Source organism: Brachyhypopomus gauderio, chromosome 18 (genome assembly GCF_052324685.1).
Source record: "Brachyhypopomus gauderio isolate BG-103 chromosome 18, BGAUD_0.2, whole genome shotgun sequence".
In the NCBI taxonomy this organism is placed as follows: domain Eukaryota; kingdom Metazoa; phylum Chordata; class Actinopteri; order Gymnotiformes; family Hypopomidae; genus Brachyhypopomus; species Brachyhypopomus gauderio.
The window spans coordinates 5,129,397-5,148,279 of record NC_135228.1 but is presented as its reverse complement, the minus strand read 5'-3'; the positions used below and the strand labels follow the sequence as shown (position 1 = coordinate 5,148,279).

Below are 18,883 nucleotides of genomic sequence, written 5' to 3'. Positions count from 1 at the left end.
TCATTGCAGTAACTGAGAAACTCCAGGCGGCTAGAGCAACTGGACTATCATCAGTTCTGATTCTGCTTGACCTTTCGGCTGCCTTTGACACAGTCAATCACGAGATCCTCCTATCCATCCTTTCAGGCCTTGGTATCACTGGCAATGCATGGACGTGGTTTGCATCCTACCTGGAGGGACGTTCCTACCAAGTAACATGGGGAGGATCAACATCCACGCCATGCAAACTCTCCACCGGTGTTCCACAAGGCTCAGTGCTGGGTCCACTTCTTTTTTTCCCTTTATACCCGCTCACTGGGTGAGAATTTCTGCACATGGCTTCTCTTATCACGGTTATGAGGATTACACCCAGCTCTTCTTTTCCTTCCCACCTTCTGACACACAGGTTTCAGCTCGAATCTTTGCATATCTAAAAGACATTGCCTCTTGGATGGTAGCTCACCATCTAAAGCTTAACCCAAGCAAGACAGAGATGCTGTACATCCCTGGAAGAGCCAGTCCTCATCGTGATCTTTCTATCCCATTTGAGAACACCGTGATCACTTCATCCATGGAAGCGCGTAGCCTTGGTGTAGTTGTCGACAATCAACTCTCCTTCACAGCCCATGTTGCTAACACAACACGATCATGCAGATTCGCCCTTCACAACATTCGGAGGATTCGGCCATTTCTTTCTAGGGAGGCCACTCAGGTTCTTGTCCAGTCCCTTGTCATCTCAAGACTGGACTACTGCAACTTCCTCCTGGCTGGTCTTCCTATGGATGCCATCAAACCCCTGCAACTGATCCAGAACGCTGCAGCTCGGCTGGTCTTCAACCTTCCCAAGTTCAGCCATGTCACTCCCTTGCTGTGCTCCCTCCACTGGCTTCCAGTGGCTGCCCGCATCAAATATAAAACCCTGGTGCTGGCCTACAAAGCAAAGAATGGTCCGGCTCTTCCTTATTTGATGGCCATGGTAAAACCCAGAAGCATACCTAGAGCCCTCCGTGCCTCAAGTATGACTCGTCTTGACCCTCCATCATCCAGGACACATGGGAGACAAGCATTCAGACTTTTCTGTGTCCTGGCTCCAAGGTGGTGGAATGAACTTCCCTTGTGTGTCCGAACATTGGAGTCACTTGCTGTCTTCAGACGCAGACTGAAGACCCACCTCTTTCAAGTGCACTTTACATAATTATACTTTCGTCTACTGTGCTTTATCATCTCTTTCCTCAGGTGTTTGTTATAGGTATTACTTACTGTCTTTTTTTCAGGTATTGTGCATAATTGGATTGCTTACTGTCTTTTTCCTCAGGTGATGTGTATATTCAGGTATAATAATGACTTGGCATAATTGTTAGGTATCATATGACTTTCGTCTAGTGGTTTTTCCAGCTTAGAGTACCTTGTGTTCAGGACTATCTATACTACCTTGGAGATTCCAAGCAACTACGTTTTTGTAAGTCGCTCTGGATAAGAGCGTCTGCTAAATGCCATAAATGTAAATGTTTGCAGAGGTTCGCAAGGTGGGCAGAGTCGCATGCTACGGTCACTATAATAAACAACCATTAAATAATGTGATAAAAAGCAAATTATTTCGAATCATTAGCCTCAAATACGTTCGCGAGCTAACATCACCTGTGTGTGTGGAGGTTATTGATGCATACGCTCTCCGTGTACTGCACTAATTTCCTAACCAATAGATGTTGCTCTCTGATCACAGATTCGTCTTTCGTTAAGGGGGGAGGAGGGTGCGAGAGAGAAACACTGTGTGCCTTTCTGAAATGTAACGCAGTTTCAGTTTATTCTCATGTAAACAAATTTGCGTGGAAAACCAATGGCCAATTATCGACATCAGCAAAAATGATCGCGGTTAAAAAAATTATCGTACAATAAGTCGATAATGTAATTATCGCAACAGGCCTATTTGATACATATTATTGGTTGAGCTACCGATGCTAACCGCTACATGGCTACACAGTGTACACAGCAATAGAAATGTTAGTTACATGTTGTTTATAATAGGGCTCTAGAGTGCGACCTAATTTCTCAATGGTGCGACAAAAAAAAAGCTGAGGTCGCACCGGTGCAACTAGCTGTTCCATGCAAAAAAGTCTCTGTGGTCCCTGTGGTTTAACAACAGACCAGTGTTAATTTCGTTGACAAATAAATTGTCATAGTTTTCGTCAACAAACCTTTTTTTCATTATGAAAACTAAATAAAAACTATACGAAGGGATAAAAACGATGATTAAATTAATGGACATTTTCGTCAACGAATAAAAACGAGACGAAAATATTGGCCAGCGACGACATCCAATCAGACCTGATTTATTTAGTGAAAGGTAGGGATAAGTTAAGAAGAGATCCAACCGTAACTACTTGTGTACTAGCGTACACGGAGAGGCGGGACAAACCGTGTAACCATCCAATCAGAACTAACGTCTTCACATCGCACAGAACCCGGGAAGACCATACCAGCCTGTGAACAGCAGGGAGAAAGATGAGCGGCAATATATGGACACATTTCTCCTTTGACTTTGAGAAAAACAAGACAGTGTGTAAACCATGTGGGACGACGACATCTGGAAAAATACGACAAATGAAACGACATCTGCGGGCTATGGCATTGTTTTTACGGCACCCAGTTTTATATAGAATGTAATATGCATTGTTCATAATAAACTCCATGTTTTTTCAGGTAGAGCAGGTCTACTGGTCTTCAATGTTTTGTTATTGTTATGCTCAATAACTAAGTTCAGGGGGGTGTTCCAAGAAGCGGGTTAAGCGAGAAAACCCGGGTAAGTTAACTCAGAGTTCACGGAAACTCGAGGTTTTCCGTTCCAGAAACCGAGCTTAGAGAGAACCGGAGTCAGTTACTATAGCAACTTATGCTCTGAAGCTAACCTGCTCGCTGGCAGGTTAACTTGGACCTGACCCAGAGTTACAAACACGTCATCATGACGTGTCCTTTCCTCGAAGATCATGTGGATATTGAAGCTCAGTTTATTCGCTGAGTTCTTCGTCGGGAACGCCTTATAAAACCCCGAATAGACATAGGCCTACTATCATTTTCGGATTATTTTTTTAATGAACGTTATCGTTTTCAGCACAATCCATTACTTACATCAATAACTTTATTATTATAATAACATTTCAAATATTACACATCGCGGATCAGCCCTAAATTCTCTCCAGATTGTTATATATCGGTCTTCGTTTTTTGCTAGTGGAAGTTTTCTTTATAGTGTAGGAGATGCGGAATCTGTCAGCAAAACTACTGTATGTCGGTCTGTCCGAAAACTATGTCCGGCATTAAAATGACTAGTGCCCGGTTTTGTGGTGTTTCCTGGGCTTAAGCCAGTTATGGACATCAAAGAGGAATTCCACAGCATCATTGGTTTGTCTTTAATTCACACGGACAATAAAGAAATTAAGCAAAGGAGAGGCAATATATAACGAACTTCATTCCATTTACATTTTAAGGATTTCCTAGAGTGATTGGCTGTATTGATGGAACCTACATATGCTACCTATTCCAGCACCATTAGAACATGAAAATTCATCCATAGCATTAATGTACAGGTACTAACCTTTATAATCCTTAATGAATACTTATCTTTAATGGTAACAAAAATAACGTAGCTATTGTAACTGACCGTTCTTCCCATCAAGATCATATGTGATGCTTCCCACCTCGTCACAAATGTTGAAGCCAGATGGCCAGAATCCGTGTATGATTCCACACTGTACAACAAATCTGAACAGAGTAGGCATGCGGTAGTTTTGCTAGTTGTTCACATGCAGTGTAATCAGTAGCGAACCGTGACCATTAAACCTGGGCCCGCTACACCCCCCCCCCCCCCCCCCGAATTTTTTTTTTCCTCTCCTAATAAACTGCACTAAAGAATAAAGAAAAAAACCGAGACGACAGTATAGCTTTAGAAACGCATGTAGTGCGTTCAAATAACATTTGTACTAGATAACTTGTTAAGCAAAATAAGTTTCCAAACAAAATAAGGTTTCACAGCTCCGTGGTTCTCGCAAGCGGAATATGTAAATGAGGACGTCAAAGGACTTAATCGAAACTAGCTAGCGGCGGTAGGCTAACGACAGCTAGCGTCGCCACAGCGGGCGGAAATTATCATACAGTTAAGCCCGCCCACTAAGAGGGTAGATATGATTGGTCAATTTTACTGTCATTTGAAACTGGTATCGCGCTGAATTATAACTGCCAGGCCCTCTGTAAACGAACAGCGGGCATCACAGTCCTGATAGGGGGAGACACAGGCTCACAGGCTTCCACTTAACCCCTCACCTTCCAACACAGATTGAATAGACACAATAATTTATGTGCTTATATTTTTGTAATTGTTTAGATGTCAATTGTAAAATTGTAAGTAGATAAAATAAAATTGGATAATTATATATATAATGTTTTAAGAATATTTTAGGCCCTCTGAGAGGGCGTAGAGGGCCCTGACGGTTCCCCACTGAGTGTAATAGTTAAATCATTGCAAACCCTAGTGCAGGGGTGCCCACAAGTTTTCAGCTTGCGAGCTACTTATAAGATGACCAAGTCAGAAAGATCTACCGGGGGGGGGGATGGGGGGTTGGGAGGTGGCGAACGAAATTTGTTGGGGGGGGGGAGGGGGTTGGCGAACGTAATTTGTTGCGCAGATTCAGCCCCGGTTCTGGACTGCTTTGCTTGGGGGGGCAGTAAAACATAATGAGGGGGCATGTTGATAGTCGTGTTTATGAAGCCAGAAATATATTCAAGGCTTGATTTGTGCATGAATGATGACTATTGATACTGGCTTAAAGTGATGTATTAGGTAAAGAAATAAAAATGCACATTTTCGAACTTAAAACTTAAAACACAATGATTAAAAAATACATGTTGATTATGTAAATGGAGAACAAAGATTATCTAATTGTATTTCATTTCAATACTGCCATTACTAATAGAACAACTCTATTTCTTGAAAGGCTGACAAATGTACCTATACACAGACTGAGAATATTCAAACATGGAAATAGGAATGAGTGAGAATATTTATATTACTGGGAAATTAAAATATAAAGAAAACAAAAGAATACAAATTCTGTTATAAAAGGGAGTATTCGTCACATTTCTATTTTGAAAAAGAAAAAAATATGAAAGTACATAAAATAAGAAATCTACTGCACTTTAATGGTAAAAAATCTGGTAAAGTATTGAAGTTTTTATTGATGTTATGAAACGTACTGGTACAATGCGGTATTTATGCACAGTATAACAATACTGGCTGTGATGGCGAGGAATCGTTTAAACCAGGGATGTCAAAGTCAAAAACACAGAGGGCCAAAAAAACAAATTTGCTACAAGCCGAGGGCCGGACTGGTTCAATGTTTATTAAAACATATTGAAATGATTGCACATAGCCTATTGAACCAAGACCTAACACAGTGTATATTATTTAATGTTTAAATGAATAAAGCACTATTTTCTTATGGATCTGTCAGTAATTTCAAGTGAAAACATTTTTCAACAGGCAAACATATAAAAGCAAACTTCCTTCAAAGAAAAATCACACGAAGACACACAGAAGACACACAGGTTTACCTTTTACCTCCGTGAACATGTACTCTGCCTCCCACCTGGCTTGAAACCCGTTCTCAGTGTCCACCTTACATTTAGTCATTTTTGAGAAGGGGGATAGCTGAACGTTGATGTCTGCTCTGACTGCTGATTTAGGTTTATACTTTCGCGAGTGACCATAGTGCGCGACTCCGAATTTTAATGTTGCTTTGTGTTGCAGGTTTGAAAAGTGCTGCAATTTAGGCTAAAGTACTTGAAAATGTTTTAAATTGTAACTACTTCGTTTCACAACAAATATCTGTCTGACTGAACAGTTCTCTTGTATTATGTTAACAAATACGAGCCTCTTGTAATTCCAGGACGAAACATGAGAGAACGTGAAGACGTTAAGATTGGGGAAAATAAACAACCATTAAATAATGTGAATAAAAAGCGAATTATTTCGAATCATTTCGAGTATATGTATAAATATTTAACATATTTAAGTTTAACGTGCTGGAAAATATTGAAATGGACCTTTAAAGTGACGTACAACTGCTTGAATTCCACCTTATAAAGGTGTATGAACCCTGCAGACATGACTTTGTTCATTGCGCTGGCAGAGCCACTGCGATTACGTCATTTTTGCCGCGCGGACCCTCGCGACGCTTCGCGCTGCAGTGACTTCGCGGGCTACCGTTGCATTGTGGGGAATGTAGTGTTTGTGCGTACAAAACACCATCGGGCGGCTGTAGCCTGCGGGCCGGTTCTAATAGTAATTCAATATCATCCAGGGGGCCATAGATAATCAATTCGCGGGCCGGATCTGGCTCGCGGGCTTTGACTTTGACATATGTGGTTTAAACCATGAGCCGCGATGGCTTGCACGGGGGAAAGAGCAGCCTCGCGCGCTGTCGTGCACCTCTCGAATTTTGTAACTTCGCGCGCGCCGCGCCTCAGCGCAAGGAACAATGTCATGTTTGCCGGGTTCATACACCTATACAAGGTGGAATTAAAGCACTTGTACCTCACTTTAAAGGTCCAGTTCAATATTTCTCAGCACGTTAAACTTAATTAAGTTAAATATTTATACATATACTCAAAATAACTCGCTTTTTTAATCACACTTTCAAAACGCCCAATCTTAACGTCTTCACGTTCTCTCATGTTTCGTCCTGGAATTACAAGAGGCTCGTATTTGTTAACCTAAGACAAGAGAACTGTTCAGTCAGACAGATATTTGTTGTGAAACGAAGTAGTTACAATTTCAACATTTTCAAGTACTTTAGCCTAAATTCCAGCACTTTTCAAATCTGAAAAAGCAACATTAAAATTCGTCAGGTAAATGTTCATTCCCCTGTTTTTTATTACCACATATCGTTTCGGACAACACTGCGCTGCAAGTATTTAAACGCTTCCGCCGTTCGCGCAGGTTTAAGAGAACCAAGTTAGCCTAACCGCTAACGGCTAATAAAATAATTTAAGCAACACCTATGTAAGAGGTGAGTAACATTAACACTAGAAGTCCCAGAGAAGGGTCTTTCAACACTTCTACTATCGGAACCCAGAGAAGGGTCGAGAGAACTGAAGGATTTTAGCTAACACCCTATTATCAGCTGTGATCAGGCACTTTTGTCCTGCAAATAAGGCCATTACTGGCGCACCACAGGAGGGAGCATGCTTCAGCTCACAACTAATTGTTGTTTTCCATTGAGTTTAGCCATTTAGTTTCTAGTTAGTTCTATTTAGTTTATTGTATTTTATAATATAAAGGTTATATATTGTATTTAGTTTAGTTTTATCTGAGCAACAAAGCACAAACAATAAATTATTTTTTTATATTTTAAATAGAAAATTAGACATTTTATAGCCAGGTACATGTGAGTAATGACCAGAAGCATTTGTGTCTAAGTCAGGAGGACTGAAATTTCAGCATGAGAAACATACAAAAGAACAACTGTTATGTTTCCATGCTTTTTTATGTTCCATGCTTTTTATTATTGCCATAAAATTATACAAAAAATACAAGGAATATAACAATTCCACACATATTTACAATAGGCTGCAGTGCAGGGCTGTGTGTGTGTGTGTGTGTGTGTGTGTGTGTGTGTGTGTGTGTGAGTGGCATGTCCTTCTTGTGTGACTAGCACTTCAGCAGTCACTCAGCAGTCTGTCAGAACATGCCTGGCACTGCCAGGGTATCTCCCTGGTACATTTGCCACACGTGTATCTGTAGCAGTAGACACACCTCACATTTGCACAATTGTTCATGAGTGTTCTCATCAGAGCATTCACATACACCTATCTACCCAGTCTGCCAGTCCCTCATTTGGGGAGAAAGCTACAGTATTGTGGCTATTCTCACTTTAGTGACCCCATTTTGTTTCTCTTTCACTCAGACAATAAAATACTCCAATACAGTGAGGACATGCACCTAAGACGAAAATTTCAGACCCCTCCATGATTAAAAATTGTCCAAATTGTCTAAAGTGGGGAATAGCCACAATAGTGTAGCTTTCTCCCCAAATGAGGGAGTGGCAGACTGAATGGATAATTGTATGTGAGTGCTCTGTTGAGAACATTTCAACTTTATTGTATATATTTCTAAACTTACATCATGTCCTCTGTAGCTGCTGCTCTCAGCCAGGCCCTCTGACTGCCTCTCTCACCTTATGCATGTCCCCTGCACAACAATGCAGCTGGGGGATGGGCAGACACACTCAGGACCAGCTTACAGACTTTTGCATGACCTTTTTTGAGGTGGATCATCACAATTAATTTGGTCATTTTTTTCAAAAATTGTTATTTTGAACCCACTTATCTTTTTTAGAAGAAAAACATTACTAACATTACTACATTTCTACCTGAGCCTGCCAAAAGCCAGTGCTGAGGTATTTTGGATCATGAGGCCATCCTTTGTCATGCAGCCATTTCTAGGTAGACGGGGGGATGGGTGATAGTGTGAGCTATGTTGATCCATTGACTCAGACGGAGAAGAAAAGACCCTTTCAGAGAAATCTGAACTTTAGCTATTTTGACCAATAATCATGTCACCTTTTGCAGTGAGAAAAAAATCCAAAATTAGTACAAAGGAGGTAGACTTGAGATGTTTTGGAATTATAGTTCAAATAATGTCTGTCAGTTTTATAATAAAGAGAAAGATGACTGTAGCCACCTACATGTGGATGAAAATCCATGTCAACACACATTTCACTTACTCTGTTGACTGAGAAGCAAGGATAGCAAAGGTTTCCAGTACACAGCAGGCTTTGGACATGATCCTGGAGGGGCCGTGGGCGGGTGGGGTTCCCTGGTCTTTCTCTGCCTGCCTCTGGCCTCTGGGGCCTTGCTAATAAGTACATTATGTACATTTATCCTATGTTGCACTTACATAAACACACACACACACACACACATACATCAGTCATTTGTGCTGTATGTCTTACTTTCTGCTCTTCATTTAGTAGCAGCAGTTGGTGAATCATTGCAGTGGTCATTTGAGCTGTTTTTTCTGCTCTTCTGTCTTTTCCCTTTTTACTTTCTCTCCCCTTCTTTTCTCTCCTCCTGTTTTCTCTCCTGTCCTGTATGGTTCACCTAACCCCAATTGTTTTTATCACTATTGTACTGTATTATACAGAATTGTTTTCTTTTGATCCTTACATGAAAACAAAGTTGTCCTCCAAAGGTGAAAGGTTGGAGGTGGGCCAAAAAAAAAGTTTGAAAAGCCCATATGAAGCAATTTTCAAGCCTAGGGTCACAAACGTCACACACAACACATTGTTAGTTTTCAGAGAGTAGTGAAAATCTGTAGTAGTGAAATCTCTTTTGGTAAGATTTCCTAAATTTCCTATTTTTGTTTGCTGGTTATGGCTGTATTTGGAAGAGACACACTGCAAAATCTTGATCTTGATAAGTTAAAATTGCTCAATAATATTATTCTATTTTAAGTAGCTGAGGGTTTTTTGTATACATTTATGTAAAAACATTTATACCTATTAGCAGTTTTTCAAAAGACAAAACTACTTAAAATAAGGTTAAAAATATCAGAGCCATTTTGACTAATCAATATGCCACTTATATGCCATTATAATTCAAATATTATGTTTGTGTCAATTTCACATTATTTCAACCTTTCACAAATCAAATCTCAAACATATGGTTCTGTAGATGAGGAGACTTCTTGCAAGAGATCTTGCACAGTCTCATATGGCAGCCAAGGAGGTGCAAGCTTTCAGCAGCAACCACCCATACCTGACACACGCCTCATTTACATAACACTGGAGGCAAGTTCAGCTCTTCTCCCCCCTGCTGATTCCTCAGGCAGTGGACACTTTTGCAAATGAATGGATGTTAATTGGAGCCACCAGAGGTGTCAGTTTGGACTAAGGTTCTTTGGACCCTCTTTAGGGACTTCAGGGGGGTGGTTGAAATTTCAGGGACTTCTAGTGTTAAAGCAACGAAAAACCACAGTTAAGCAAATATTACCATGTGGAAGACAGTTTAAACTCAGAAGAGTGTTTACCAGTATACCTGTCTTTCACTCACACTAACAGAACATATACTGCCGAACTGAACCGTTTGGGGCGGTCTGCCGATTTTTATATGACTCAAAGAGCCAATCAGGAATAAGCAAGGAAATATCTTCACGCTGTAAAGCAAAATGCATTTCTGTGATTGGTTCAGAGATAATAAAAAAAAGCCGTTGCTTGCATTGTGCTTGGGGGGGCAAAGACACAATTTGGGGGCCCCTAGCGCCGGCCCTGCGCGGATTGCAGATTGGCTACTATGAATGTCAATCAAAATACAACCGTCAGTGCAGATGGGCGATTCATCTACTTTTTAATGTCACGTGATCTATGCACATTCCTTCGCGATCGACCGACACTTCCTTCGGCCCGGTCGATCGCGATCGACGTAATGAGCACCCCTGCCCTAGTGTGATTATAGGACATGACGGCCTCCTTCATGGAGACAGAGGGTATCCCTGCCTGTCCTATAGGCCTACCTTATGACTCCCTATTCAGATCCTGCACCTGGACCACAGTCCCGCTACAATCAGGCCCACAGCAAAACCAGGGCAAGAATTTAAATGACCCTAGGAATCCTCGAGTCCAGGTTCCAGTGCCTGAAGGGGCTCAGAGTAACCCCTGATAGGGCGTGCCACATAATAATGGCATATGTGGTATTACACAACATTGCAACCATCCAGGAAGAGCGACAGCCTACCATCTCTGACATGCCCACAGACGAGGAACCTTACATGCATGTGGGTGACAACAGAGATGGTGGAGTTGTCAGAGACTCCATCTGCAATCACTGCTTTCCACATTAAATCATGCACCACCACCCACCCCACCATCCACCCTGTAACCTTTTAATATACATTACAGTCAAATTCACTGTTATGTTTCATTATTTCATTTTTCCTGTAAATAAATATATTTTATAATATATTTTAAGAATAAGATATAGTTATGTACAGCCATACCACTTTGTACAATATTCTTATACTTCATTTTTATCTGATGCCATGTGTGTTTCACACCACTCAGATTAGACCTGGAATTAGTAAGTGTTCAATAAAAAAATATTTAAAAACTCAATACAGTATTATAAAGGTGGAGAAAACCGCACCCTTCTGCTAAATATAAAAATATCATTTTCACTCACGCATTACCTCTGTTGGCAATTTTTTGACATGCTGACTGCCTTTCTCTAGCAGCTACCGCAGTATTACATTTACGTTTAATAATATCTAAATATTCTGCATACGCAGTCATTAATACTTCAAGCTACAGTGGTGTGAAATACGATGTTCGGCTGATTTTCGCGTTTAAGTCCATGATAAATCCTATTTATCTGCGTTCCATTAAGAATGCCTTTCATAGTTAAGCGTGAACGCGCTTCTGTCTGGGTCAACCTACTCAAGAGTTGAGCGACCCTGATTAGTTTAACTCCGATCCGCCGTTTTGGAACCGAAAACTCTGAGTATGTCAGATCGGGGTAAGACAACTCCGAGTTCAGGGTTAAGTTTAGAGTTTGTTAAACCCGCTTCTTGGAATACCCCCCAGGTCAATAAAGTTGTTTGCGTAAGAAAACGAGGGGAAAATTGAACCCAAATGCCATTAGAAACAAATAGGTAGAAGTGATTTTCACTAGGGTTGTGTGTATGAAATAAACATGCGAACAAACAGAAAACCACTCTGCATACACTCAGAAGCAAAACGAAACTCAAAAGGATGCTGACAACTCAACGCATAAAAATAAAGCAGTACCATAGAACACGGGGAAAAACCCAACAGAAAACAATGTGGAAAACTTAACACGTAAACAGGCAAAACTAAAGCCATATAGACACGGAAGGAAAATAACAAAGGTAACAAAGAATGCGGAAAAAGTCAACGTGTAAAACGAACTAAGGAACTCAGGGGAAGTGACAGGCCACAGGCAAACGCTGCAAAAAAACAAAACCCTTCCCAAAAATAAAAGAGTAACTGACAGGAAGAGATAAGGTTGGAGGAAAACTTGAGATGGGCCAGAAGTGGCGCAGGAGGTAGATACTCGAATAAGTAAAAGTAAAAGATAGAGACGAGAGAGAAGACAAGAGAGAGCTGGAGAAAGCAAGAGTAAGGTGGTGAGACACCTCAACACTGCAACGCAACTTTGGGAGGAGACAAGAGAGAGAGAAGGCTGAGAACGTGACGGCATGAGACCAAAACGAATCAGCAGTGATCCGTTTCACCAAGCTTCCTCAAGAAGCCTTGGAAACAGCTGAAACGAATCACCTCTGATTGCGCTCAGCGAGTCTAGGACTGACTCGGGTGCCTCTAGTGGATGTAGAAGGCGTGGCATCCGAGCCAGTCCTGACAGTTTGGAAATCTGTTTTTGTATATATTGCACATACAAACGATAATATTCTGTAACTGGTTAATAAATTTCACTTTGTGCAAGTGTATATAATGACCATTTATATTTTAGTCAAATAAATTCTAATGATAATTAGTCGACTAAAACTAAAAACAACTCCAATGACTAACTTATGACTAAAACTAAATTACATTTTAGTCAAAAGACTAAGACTAAAATCAAACTAAATCAAACATAGCTGTCAAAATTAACACTGCTCCCCTCTGCCTTTCACCGGCAGGCAGCAGCACACAGATCAGATGAGGCAGAGATGATTGCAAAAGAAGAACTTCCCTTCACTAAATTCAAGTCAGAAATAATTCTTCAGAAGAAAAATGGCTTGAACGTAAACCCAACGTACAGCAATGATGTCGTGTGTGACATCAATATGGACAGCAATAAAAAAAGTAAAACCGGTAACTGCGGTGTTAAATGTGATGCAGTTGAAAAATTTGGGTGCACCTAACTTTTGTGCTGGTGCACCTAAGAAAAAAAGTTATGTACACCAGTGCAACCAGTGCAAAAAGTTAGTCTAGAGCCCTGAATAATGCAATGTATTAGTTGAATTACTGCATATCAGTAAGTATAACCAACGTAGAGCCGATTGTTGTTCATATGTTTCAGTTTCACCTTTCCTTGTAACATCTATAAACCTGTGGATAAAAGTTAAATGTCTTCAGAGTCCTTATGCCAGGAAAGCGTTTATCTGTCTGTCAGGTTGTGTATTGTACATATGCAGAGGACAGAACAGATACCAACCATTAATTACCCTTAGTTGATAAATAAATGTTGTGGTTCTGGTATAATTAGAATATCAGTTGGCGAACGTAAGATGTTGGGGGGGGGGGGGGGGGGGGTGGCAAACGTAACACTTGTAACGGAGTGTTTATAGACCTGAAATAAATGCTCTGGTTTAAAATTAATTCTCCCGTCGAAATTAATAAATATATATTTTTTTGGGTCCGTATCCGGTTAATCAGGAATGAGATTGGGTCCGGACAGGACTGCGTTTGGGTCCGGATCCGGACCAGTTGAGTACCTCTGTGATATACCCTACACTACACACACTAACTGATATATCTGATATACCCTACACTACACACACTAACTGATACCCTACAGTATACAGGCCTACACTACACACACTAACTGATATATCCAATATACCCTACAGTATACAGGCCTACACTACACACACTAACTGATATATCTGATATACCCTACACTATACACACTGTGATGGAAGTTTGATGATTTCCATTTATGTCAGGCTTTTTTAGTATACATTAAACACATTAGATATAGGTGTTAGAGATCTTTTTACATATACGTGTGTTAATCATGGCACTGAAGCCATCCTCGTGACTTCAGTAGGCCTCAGATGTGTTTGTGTTCTCTCTGGATGGCCTCGGCTCGGTCCTAATCTGATGTTCCTCTGGTGTTCCTAAACTGACCTCGCTGGAGACACCTAATCTCTACTTGGAAAGGACTACGGCGACACTCAGTCTGTCACGACATCACGAGGATGCTGAGCGTGGAGGGGGCATGCATCATATGCATCTGTCAAATCAGTGTTAATTATTTCATGTATTGTCCAATCACATTTGGTTGATCACCTCATGGACACCGTGTGTATTGATGAGTAAAAGTATAAAAGATGAGCGAATGTGGCGAACGTAAATTGGTGACGGGGGGGCGGAGGTAAACGTATTGGGGCATCTACTATCTGTTTATTGTTGCCATAGAGGCAATCCCCAGCCTCGTCTTGAGATCGCGGTGCGCGATTTAAAAAATCATTAAAAAAAACTTTTCAAAACAGCGGGCCGCTTTAGGGTATTTAGAGTATGGGGGCCCTACAGTATACAGGTCTACACTACACACACTAACTGATATATCTGATATACCCTACAGTATACAGGCCTACACTACACACACTAACTGATATATCTGATATACCCTACGGTATACAGGCCTACACTACACACACTAACTGATATATCTGATATACCCTATAGTATACAGGCCTACACTACACACACTAACTGATATATCTTATCAAGCAACCCCCACATCACACCCCAACCACAGCACTCAACTTCGTTATCACTACAAATAATCACTACAGCAAACCTATACACAAACCTATAAACCTAACCACACTATAAAACGGGCGAACATCACTTCACACCAAAGGGCCACCCGATTGACCTCACAACTACTCGCCTTCCCTCTCCTTTAATTTACAAACACTAATTAAAACAAACAGATGATATGGTATTCTAAAATACTCCCACAGGGTCCGAGCTTTTGGGCGTCGTCTAATCTCCTTGAGGCTGCGCTCCACAGCGGCACGGCCAAGCCCTACACTAACCGCCCCAACTACCTTTCTACAGGATGTCATCGATCCTCTCCTCCTAACGCAGGAACAACTGAATTGGCTGTTGACTATCTTCATCGTCTGCTGCTCTAACTGCAGCGAACGACCCCCTCCCGCACCAATCTAAGCAGCGCCCACGATTCGCCAAATTTGCCCAAAAACAAGCCTGTCTCCCCTCACATCACCCCTCCTTATCAGTGCACAATTACCCACATGTGCAATCTCTGCCCTTGAACACACCCCCTCAGCTCACTACAGTATATAACTGTAAATATACAAATGTAATACTTTTTCGAGTCTTTAGATTATCCTAGTTCGAGTTTAGTTCGCCTGTTTTTCTGTACACGCAGTTAATTACGTCAACAAAATGACAGCTACAAACGTAACTGCGAATTCAGACAGTTAAATAGTAAATAGTAAAATAGTTAAATGGTAAAATACATTCAGTTATTGCGACTTCGGTATAAACATTATAAACCGTTCACTGTGTAAGGTCTTTAGATTATCCTAGTTCGAGTTTAGTTCGCCTGTTTTTCTGTACACGCAGTTAATTACGTCAACAAAATGACAGCTACAAACGTAACTGCGAATTCAGACAGTTAAATAGTAAATAGTAAAATAGTTAAATGGTAAAATACATTCAGTTATTGCGACTTCGGTATAAACATTATAAACCGTTCACTGTGCAAGGTTCTGCAGGTTCATATTTTAAATAACAGAGTCAGATACTCACCGTGTTTCTTTCTCAAATAATTGTTCCACTCTTCACAAAACGGAGCTGCTGTAAGTTTTACTTTCACTTTCAACCAGATTGAACTGGTTTGATCTTGCGGAAGAGAGGAGTTTCAACACTGTAAATTGTTATGTATTGGTTAAACTTACATTGTTGTTACATAAGTCATCCTGTAGATGGCACTAGCATTGTGTTAGTTCAGGTGAACGTTTTCAATAAAAGCATAGAGTTCCAATGTACCTCCATGCGGTGTGAGTCACATTATTGAATGCAGACTTTGCATAATGTTTTTCTGTATGTTGTCTTAACACTAGAAGGCCCAGAGAAGGGTCTTGCAACACTTCTACCATCGGAACCCAGAGAAGGGTCGAGAGAACTGAAGGATTTTAGCTAACACCCTATTATCAGCTGTAAGCAGGCACTTTTGTTCTGTAAATAAGGCCATTACTGGCGCACCACAGGAGGGGGCATGCTTCAGCTCACAACTAATTGTTGTTTTTCATTGAGTTTAGCCATTTAGTTTCTAGTTAGTTCTATTCATTTTATAATATAAAGGTTATATATATTGTTTAGTTATATATATTTAGTTTAGTTTTATCTGAGCAACAAAGCACAAACAATAAATTATTTTTTTATATTTTAAATAGAGAATTAGAAATTTTACAGCCAGGTACAACTGTGAGTAATGACCAGAAGCATTTGTGTCTAAGTCAGGAGGACTGTGTCATGGTGAGGGGGCCGGGTCGCCACCAGAGGGCACGCAACCCGGCCAGCAGCCGATCCCAGCACACACCCCCGCGCACGCAGCCACTCCCACAGTCACAATCACCATCATACTGAGCACCTGTTTCTTGTTTACTTTGCACTTCTTAAGCCCGCAGGTCGTCTGGTCCAGTGCTGCACATTGCCGCTACACGAGCGTCTCTGGTTGACTGCACGTCCCTACCGTGTGTGTACGAGCGTCACCTTGCATCCACTGTGTATATGCTACGAGCTTTACCTTGCATCTCCAGTGTATGCGTTACGAGCTTTACCTTGCGTCTACAGTGTATGCGCTACGAGCTTTACCTTGCATCTACAGTGTATGCGCTACGAGCTTTACCTTGCATCTGCAGTGTATGCGCTACGAGCTTTACCGTGCATTACGTACTACGAGTGTTACTGGTTGCCATGGATAATAAACCACCTTCTGTCCAACCCACGTCTCCCACTGCCTCTGTCCCGACGCCCCCGGCGTCACAGACTGAAATTTCAGCATGAGAAAAAAACAAAAGAACAACTGTTATGTTTCCATGCTTTTTTATGTTCCATGCTTTTTATTATTGCCATAAAAATTATACAAAAAATACAAGGAACAAAACAATTCCACACATATTTACAATAGGCTGCAGTGCAGGGCTGTGTGTGTGTGTGTGTGTGTGTGTGTGTGTGTGTGAGTGGCATGTCCTTCTTGTGTGACTAGCACTTCAGCAGTCACTCAGCAGTCTGTCAGAACATGCCTGGCACTGCCAGGGTATCTCCCTGGTAGATTTGCCACACATGTATCTGTAGCAATCGACACATCTCACATTTGCACAATTGTTCATGAGTGGTCTCATCTACCCAGTCTGCCTGTCCCTCATTTGGGGAGAAAGCTACAGTATTGTGGCTATTCCCACTTTAGTGACCCCATTTTGTTTCTCTTTCACTCAGACAATAAAATATTCAAATACAGTGAGGACATGCACCTAAGATGAAAAATTCAGACCCCTCCATGATAAAAAATTGTCTAAATTGTCTAATAAAATTGTCTAAAGTGGGAAATAGCCACAATAGTGTAGCTTTCTCCCCAAATGAGGGAGTGGCAGACTGAGTGGATAATTGAATGTGAGTGCTCTGGTGAGAACATTTAAGGTTTAATTAATACGGTTTAAGATGGCGGCGCGTATAGACGCAGCGGCTCACAGCTCTCCTTACTCGTGTACCTTTTTCTGTCTTTTGTATGCTGTTTGATATGTTGTATGTCGTTTACGAACTCCTACAAACACAACAACCGTATGGATCTATTACACATCGGATTTCAACAAGAAATGGTCATCAGTAGCGATTTTCATTGCACTCACAACATTCCGGACGAGATAGCGAGACCAGCAGGATCTCCGTGGATTGTTATCGGGTCTGGCAAACGACGTAGACGGCGTCGTGAGAGGAAGCAAAAACGGGGCTGCAGGGCTGGACTGCTGAATAAGCTAAGGAAACGGCCACTCAAACCACCGCTGCCAAGCCTCTATCTCTCAAACGCCAGATCCATGGTACACAAAACGGACGATTTAAAGCTACAACTAGCTGGAAGTCACTACGTTCGAGACAGCTGCATGATCGTAATCACAGAGACATGGCTACATGCTCAGATTCCCGACGCTTCTGTGCAGCTAGCTGGGCGAACGCTACACAGATGGGACAGGAACAGTGACTCAGGGAAAAACAGAGGCGGAGGGCTCTGCATCTATGTGCATGAAGGTTGGTGCAATAGCAGCATTATAATGGACAGGCACTGTTCTCCCGACTTAGAGTTCATGTCGGTAAAATGCAGGCCATTTTACTTGCCTACGAAACTAACTGTAGTTATCATTACCGCAGTCTACATTCCACCCGACGCCAATGTAAAAACAGCTCTTGCTCTGTTGCTGAACGTTATCAATAACCATCAGCGTACCTATCCAAATGGCATTCACATCATCGCAGGGGACTTTAACAAGGCTAATCTCAAAACTGTTTTACCAAAAATATACCAACATGTGAAATGCCCAACAAGAGGGGAAAATACACTGGATCATGTATATTCCAACATCAAGCATGCTTACAGAGCCATACCCCTCCCCCACCTGGGTCAGTCAGACCACCTTTCTTTGTTCCTCATCCCTGCATACACCCCCCTTATCCGACAAACAAAGCCCAAAAGGATCACCATTACCACCTGGCCCGATGACACCCTTACCAGACTACAGGACTGCTTTGAACAAACACAGTGGGAAGTTTTCCAGCATGAAGACCTGACTGAATACACAGACACTGTACTGTCTTACATCAGACACTGTACTAATACAGTCACAGTGGAAAAGTCATTCCGGGTATACCCAAACCAAAAACCATGGATGACTAACCAGGTCCGAGCGCTCCTCCAGGCCCGTGACTCAGCCTTCAGATCCGGAGACAGAGCATTATATAGTGCCACTCGTGCTGACCTGAGGAAAGGCATCAGAACTGCCAAAGCAGAGCACAGGAAGAAAATAGAGGAGCAGTTCAACAACAACCCTCGTGGAGCTTAGCAGAACATCCAGTCCATCACC

General features: G+C 41.6%; 1 protein-coding gene across 4 annotated transcripts in view; it reads right to left on the bottom strand.

The window, feature by feature from the left end:
• Window positions 1–15,638, bottom strand: part of LOC143481687 (apoptosis-associated speck-like protein containing a CARD) — a 30,824-nt gene extending 15,186 nt beyond the window's left edge. For 2 of the 4 annotated variants that reach the window (XM_076979788.1, XM_076979790.1), the window contains exon 1: window positions 15,555–15,638. The gene's annotated coding sequence lies outside the window, so the exon portion shown is untranslated. The remainder of the gene's footprint in view (window positions 1–15,554) is intronic. The other 2 variants (XR_013122050.1, XM_076979789.1) reach the window with 2 other exon arrangements.
• Between the last annotated feature and the right edge of the window lie 3,245 nt (window positions 15,639–18,883).